Here is a 7824-nt window from a genome sequence, read left to right as displayed (position 1 = left end):
CGTGCACACCTTCGTCCACGGGGTGGGGCATAACTTCGTGCAGTCGGCTTTCAAGGCTTTTGACCTTGTTCCTCCTGAGGCCGTGTCCAAGCAGAAAGATCCTGATCCTGAGTTCCCGAGAGTGAAATACCCATATCCCGAAGAGGGTAAAGGTGTCTTGACTTCGTCTTTTGCTTTCACTGACAAAACCAAACCTAAAATTGTGCTAGCAAATGACCCAGATGCGGATAGACTTGCTGTGGCAGAAAAGCAAGACAGTGGTGAATGGAGAGTGTTTTCAGGCAATGAGTTGGGGGCGCTCCTGTGTTGGTGGCTTTTTACTTCTTGGAAAGAAAAGAACAAGGACCGCAGTGCCCTCAAAGACACCTACATGTTGTCTAGCACCGTCTCCTCCAAAATCCTGCGTGCCATCGCCTTAACGGAGGGTTTCCATATCGAGGAAACATTAACTGGTTTTAAGTGGATGGGTAACAGAGCCAAGCAGCTGCTAGACCAGGGAAAAACTGTCTTGTTTGCATTTGAGGAAGCTATGGGATATATGTGCTGCCCTTTTGTCCTGGACAAAGATGGAGTCAGTGCCGCTGTCATAGGCGCAGAGCTGGCCAGTTTTCTAGCTACCAAGAATCTTTCTATGTCTCAGCAGCGTAAGGCCATCTACATGGAGTATGGCTATCACCTTACCAAAGCTTTCTGTTTTATCTGATATGATCAAACCATTATTGAAACATTATTTGAAAACCTCCGAAACTACGATGGGAAAAAATCACTATCCAAAAATGTGTGGCAGATTTGAAATATCTGCCATTAGGGACCTCACCACTGCCTATGATGACAGCCAACCTGATAAAAAGGCTGTTCTTCCCACGAGTAAAAGCAGCCAAATGATAACATTCACCTTTGCCAATGGAGGAGTGGCCACCATGCGAACCAGTGGGACTGAGCCCAAAATCAAGTACTACACAGAACTGTGTGCCCCTCCTGGAAACAGTGACCCTGAGCAGCTGAAGAAGGAACTGAATGAACTAGTCAGTGCGATTGAAGAACATTTTTTCCAGGCACAAAAGTACAATTTGCAGCCAAAGGCAGAGTAAAATGGTTCAGCTTTCGGGACAGTTACGTTTCCCTACAACTCAGCTGAATTTGATTTGTTAAGCAATATTTTTGAGGGCCAAATGTTCCCAATTATCATGATAAGTATTTATATTTTTAAAAAATATCTACATTTTTCATTGTTTTGTGTGAATAAAGAAATAATACACCAAAGATTCTATTGAAAAGTTGATTCTGGGCATTATGTGAATTTTAAAAAATGAATATTTTAAAAATAACTCACTGTTAAAAATGGGTTGCTATTATTATGCCTTAATTTGGCTAAATCATGAATATATGTCTTCTCTGTAATTATTTTCACGCATACTTGAAATAACCAGAGAACCTATGTGGTTACCCTATTTTGGGCAGTCCTGTGGAGCCTGACCACTTTTTAGGTGTGTTCATTTATGTTTCTATCAATTCCTTATAAAAAATGAAATAAATGGCCAGATCAAATGTTGTGTTCATGTTTGGGGAAAATAAAACTTACAGGAATCTGTAAAAAAGAAAGAAAGAAAGAAAGAAAGAAATCCCTAAGGATGGGGTTCATTAGCTGAAGGAAGTAAACAAGCACATGAAGTGTCACAGCTTAGAGTAGTTCTACAAATATGCTTACTAGTGCAAGCTAAAATGAGTATTATATTATAGCACCAACTACTGGTAAAATTATAAAAAGAGTACCCATGTGATTTTATGGATGACTAAAGTTTCCCCATGCTAAGGGATAGGTGACACTTATCTTTTTATGATTTTCAATTTGTGGTCCCCAATTACTTCACAGCAATAGTGTGGAGGTCCTTCTGGACTGGTGCAGGTGACTTTCTCAGGCTTCCAAGGCTTTGCTCTTGTGTGGTGAATCCAAGAATCTATTCTGGTAACATTTATTGCTGAAGGAGTGGAGAGAAGGACCATGTGGGTCCTTCCCATTCCAGGTCTAAAGAGGGAGAGAGAGAAGGAAGAACCTTCACCAGCACTAAGTCTCCTGGATTGAACAGAGGTGACCCTTGCTCTTTTAACTCTTGTGGCAGATCTTTTAATTCTTATTGGAATTGGGCCAGAGATGTAATATGTTTAGTAAGATATGACGTCTCTTGGTCTAGCAGGAGATCACTAGTCAGGAAAGGCTATCCATACACTATTTCAAAAGAACTTATCCTTAGTTTGTTGGAGTATTTCTGATACATACTAAGGCTCTGGGTAGAAGAGTGGGCTAGGGGAGATGGGTTTCTTGTGACCATTTTTAAAGGATATCTTTTAATGATAGTATTCATTTTTTCTATGTTTCCTGAAGATTTTGGTCTCCAGGCACAATGAAGATGATATTATACTGTATTCCTAATGCCTTTGATACCCCCCGAATGACAACAGCTTTGAATGAGGGCCCATTATCGCTTTGGAGTTATCTAGGAAGTCCAAAATGAGGAATTATATCATTAAGTAAGGTTTTTATTACTTCAGAAATTTTTTCGGTTTGACACAGGAATGCTTCTTCCCAGTAAGTGAAGGGATCTACCCATACTAGAAAATATCAGATGCCTCTTGTTTGGGGCATATGTGTAAAGTACATCTGCCAGTCCTCCCCTGGAGAGCCTCCCATTCGCTGCACCTTGGGTGGAGGAGAGAATTTGTCTAGTGAGGGGCTCTTTTTAAGGCAGATATCACAAGCATTAACAACTTGTTTTACCATCCTTTGTAGATTTTTCCCCGAAAATAGCCTTTGGGTTATTTGGAAAGTTTTGCCCCTTCCCGGGTGAAAAGCTTGATGGATGATCTAAAGAATTTTGCATTGACAAGAGATTGGCAAGTGAAGTTTGCCATCCTCTGATTGCAGTCAGCCTGAAAGTTGGAAAGTATATTGCTGTGAGGTATCCCATTCTATCTCTGAAGGGGAATATTGGGGCTTTATTTCTTTTATGGGGTTCTCCCAAATTAGAGGTACCTCAGTTGTATCTGAAACCTGAGATTTCTTGCTGCTGATTTGGTTGTTTGATCTGCTATTCTATTTCCTTCAGTGATTTAATCTGATCCTTTTGGCGGTCCTTACAATGTGTCATTGTTACTTTTTGGTGAAGGAATACTGAAGCTAATAATTTGTTAACTTCCTGATGGTGTTTAATAGGAGATCCATTGGCTGTAAGGAAATGTCTTTCTTTCCAAATAGTGGCATGGGCATGAAGAATTAGAAAACTATTCCTAGAGTCAGTATAAATGTTAACTCTCCCTTACTTCTTCATTTAAGTGCTCTGGTAAGGGCAATTGGCTCTGGTAGTTGAGCACTGGTGTTTGAGGGAAGAGGCACACTCTTGATGATGCCATTGAGGGTGACTCTAGCATATATCGTGCTTTGTGGATCCCTTGTTCTACAAAAGTACTTCCCGTTGGTAAAGAGAATCCAGTCTGGATTTTCTAAGGGGGCTCCTTTAAATCCTCCCCTGCTGCATAGATTTACATTACTACTTGTTCACACTCATGTTCAGATTCCTCCATTTCTTCCGGGAAATAGGTGGCTGGGTTTAAGAAGACCAAATTTTTAATTGGACTGCAGTTCCTTCTTATAATAAGGCCTGGTACTGGGGTATATGCCTTTCGGTTAGCCAGAGGCTCCCCTAGGTGGATAGCAGTCCTGTCACATTGTGTGAGGTATACACAGTTAGATGTTTGCCTGTTGTTAATTTAGTAGCTTCTGGTATTAGCAAAGCCACTGCTGCAACTGCCCAAAGGCAGGCTGGCCATGCTTTTACCACTAAATCAAGTTATTTGCTTAGGTAGCCTACAAGTTGTTGGGCTGTGCCCCAGGTCTGATCAGAACTCCTGGATCTATTTCTTTTCTTTCACATACATAAAGGCTCAATGTTTTTCCTATGGAAAGGTGTCATAAGCAAGGCCTGTTTTTAACTGGTTGAAGGCTTTCTTAGTTCTGGTTCCCAGCTAAGAATGTGAGTTCCAGCTGCTTGGGTTTCCTTGATTAGTTGATATAAAGGGTGGACTGTTTCTCTGCATCCTCTCAAGAATCCCCTTAACTGTTTAAGAGATTATGGAAGAGGAAAGGAGACAATTGGCTTGATTTTTTCCTCAGCTAGTGTCCTAGTTCCTGCTGATAGGATTAGGCCTAGGTATTTTACTAAGGCTTGACAGAGCTGACCCTTGGATTTTGAGATTTTATTTCCTCTACCCTCTAGATAATTTAGAAGGGCTCTAATGTCTTCCAGAGAAATTTCCTCAGTTGGGGCACATAGAAGGATGTCATCCACATATTACAGAACTTTGATTTGGGAGTATGAGAACTCAGAGAGGTATCGTGATAGTGCCTGTCCAAATAGATGGGGCTGTCTCAGAATCCCTGGGGCAGTACTGTCCAGGTTAACTGGGTGGCCTAATTGGAAGGATCCTCAAATGCAAATAAAGAGAGGGGCCCCAAAATGGGATATTGGTGCTCGGAGCTTGCTTGTGGCTTTATCTTTTTTTTTCTGGGTATGTTTCTCTCACTTGCCTCTTATCAGCCCCTTACTTCCTGAGACCCAGTTTGTACTGTGCATGCAGGTCCTTGTCCAAAGTTACTCCAATTTAAATATTACCCATCAGTACCACAGAAAAGCCCATTTGAAGGGGTGAAACCACAATGCAAATATTAATGATATTATAATAAGCTAAGGTCAAGTCAGGACATTCAGTTAAGCCACTGTGTCTGCATTTACATAATAACAAGTCTCTTTAGTACATCCTGGGTTGAGAGACGCTCACAACTGCATTAATCACGTTTTCAGCTATCAGGTACATAACGGGGGTTTGGGTATGTGAGTTGGAGGGAAGGATGGGCATTTCAGAGAAAAGCCCCAAGACCGGCCCCTGCTGCCTTTCTCTCCCACAAGGTCCCTTCAGCAGCCTACGCCCATATGTTGTCCACATGTTTCCTTTTCTCTGGTCTAGGAGGTCAAAGTACTCCAGGAGATGCAGTTGCTCCAGGTGGCTGCAAGCAATTATCACTTTCAGCATGAGCAACAATTTCAGATGTGGTTTCAATCACTGGAGGGTCTCAGTGAGAAGGAGAGGTGAGGGACTAACAGAATTCCAGAAGGTGGGAGGACAGCCCTGTGGCCACATGCAGAGAGTGTGTGACCATGACTCCCAGGTCAACATCAGGCCCTGTTGCCTGTTGACAGCTGGGGACCCAGGAAATCAACTGGGCAGGCATGGGAGGGCAACCTAGTAGCCTCATACCTACCTCTCTGTTCTGCAGCTATCACCTATCCTGCCAGCAGGAACCCCCAACCCGGTAGACCAGAAACAGCCATTCAGCACCTGCAGTGGTTGGGCTCATAGGTCCCCTCACAACCACCACCATGACAGCCACCTGAGCTACCGTGGACTGCTGTACTCACACCTGTGGCAGCCCACCTGACTCACAGTCAACACCAAAGTCTCCTCAGGCCAACCCTGGCCTCCTCACTGCATTGGAAGCCTCAGAGACCAGCGCCTCTGTCTCTGAGGCTCTCAGTCTCTCCACCTTCAGCCTGGTGTCCCCTGCTACTCCCAGGTTGCCTTCCAGAGCCCAGGGCCAGGCATCCAGAGCCATCTTCATGGGCAGCAGCCCCTCCACTGTAGACCCCCTTGCTATTCATGAGCAATGCAGTTGCTCTGAGAACTCAGTGGCCCTGGCTACCTCCTCACAGCGTGGCAAGGTGTAACAGGTGTTGCTATCACCTGTCTCAAGCACCCTGACAGGAAACAGCATGACCTTGGGGACACACTGCCAACAGGTAGCCTCAGTATCCTCGTGGGAGGTGTTCAGCACCTGCATTGTGCATCTGTTTACACAGCAGGCTGTGGTCCAGGACACCAGCCCTGAGCCATCGTTGTTCCAGATGATGCACCCTAGGGGACACCCACTGGGTAAGTGGCAGCTCAGATCCACAGGAACCCTGTTGTAGACCAACTGCTCCATCTGGATGAGATCCTGCCCTGAGACCTATGCAGGTGAGACTGGCATCTGTGAGGCGAGCACCCAGAAACCTGGCACACCACTGCTCACCACCTTCATGAAGGGCCCTATGGCAGCCCACATTTCAGACACACAGTGGAGGTTGCAGCTGCCCTGAGAGAGGAAGGGTCTGACCCAGATGACCCTCCAAAAAGGTCCGCAGATCAGTGCTTTCAGCCTTGCCAATGCATCTCTGTCCAAGGACTCAACTCTGCTTTTGTAGCATGATAGCACCTTCCTAAAACTCATGGGAGTGACTGGGCCTGGCTGCTCTCCCATACAATTTCACTTATGGATGTCCATTTCAAAGGGCTATATAGTATTGTTTTTCTTTTCTTCTGACCATTGGTAAATGTAAAATCCAACATAGCTCATGGCGGCACAACAGCTAGGAGAAACGGCCTACATTTTGCTGACCTCTGGCTTCAAAAACATCAGAGAGGGATGGCAGGGTGGACATCCCAGCCTCCTCCAAGAAGAGATGGACCACAGGAGGAGCTATTCCATTTCCACAACCACCCATCCCTGGACTTGGCTTCAAGGGAAGTTCGGGTGGAGAGGGAGGGAACAGCATGACCTCCATCAAAAGAAGGGAGGAGGCTCAGGGTCAGGCAGCCAAGTCAGTAGATCCACACCACAGTGCACACTGCAGGGGCCTCCTACACTGGGTTGAGCACAAGCATGACCTGCCCAAGGGGGTCCAGATGGGGGCTTCCTGGGATGGGGGACTCTTTGGGGTGGGACTGTTCTGTACCCTGTAGTGTATGTGGAAGTTCCAAACATCAGTCAGTACAGAAAACATACACTGAAAAAGAGCTAAATGCAGATTGGATAGGAGGTCTGGCCTGTTGGGTCTCCCAAGTCAGAGGGGTGAGGAGGCTCAAGTGGCTGCTGGTGGGATCCTGCCCCCAGAGGGCCTGGAATCCGTGTCTCACAGATGAGGGCACAGGCTGGGGTAGAAAGCCGCAAGATCCAGCAGGAGAGCAGGTTGGAGTAGGACCATACAGCAGGTGGGGAACCCTGGCCTCTTCCTCTAGGTGCTGAGAGGCCGGGCTGGGGGCACAGCCTCAAGAGCAGATTGCAAGGGTGGCCCCCTAGTCCCCCTCCTCTGCCAAGTGGCTTGCTAAACTCTTGATGGGTCAAAGGTCCCGACACCAGGGACTCACCACCTGACCATCACCCCCAGTCCTCCCTGCCAGGACCAGACAATGGCCAACACATGGGCTTGGGACAGGGCAGGGGTGGGTTGCCCAACTAGGCAGACCTCCTTCCTCAGCTGGGTTGGTTGCACCATCATTTGCCATTTGCCGACACATGACCTGAGTTCCATGGCTTAGGTACTAATTCTGGACACACCATATCCTGGCTCCCCCGCCAGGCCCAATTCTACCTGCCCCTCTAATCTTCTCCACGTGACCACTGTCCAGCAAGAGCCTGCCAGCCAGAAAGACCCACACCTGTCACCCAAAGGATCACTGCAGCTTGTGTCCCACTGGTGCCCACAGATCAGAACAGTCCCTATAGGAATTTCAAAGTCATAGGTCTCCTGGCCTGACCTCAAGTCCTCCAGTGCTGGCTATTGTATCTTGTGAGGCCCTCCCAGCACTGGCAGCTCCCCGAGGCCCCCAGATACAGAGAACAGGCCAGTCGTGGAAGCCTCAGCTTCAGGCCCTGACCCAAAGTCAACAACCAACTGCTTCCAGTTTGTCTTGGAAGCGGCAACAGATGATCTATCAGCACAAGTGTTTCCTTCA

The 7824-nt window shown here is 46.4% G+C and overlaps 1 pseudogene; it reads left to right on the top strand.

The window, feature by feature from the left end:
- The window catches only part of LOC103253099, a 2206-nt pseudogene extending 1115 nt beyond the window's left edge, over window positions 1-1091 (top strand).
- Window positions 1092-7824: the final 6733 nt, after the last annotated feature.

This window comes from Carlito syrichta, unplaced genomic scaffold, assembly GCF_000164805.1.
Source record: "Carlito syrichta isolate Samal-C Ts95f unplaced genomic scaffold, Tarsius_syrichta-2.0.1 Scaffold200239, whole genome shotgun sequence".
Classification (NCBI taxonomy): Eukaryota; Metazoa; Chordata; class Mammalia; order Primates; family Tarsiidae; genus Carlito; species Carlito syrichta.
Note: the sequence above shows the minus strand (reverse complement) of the source record. Positions and strands in the feature narration are given on the sequence as shown.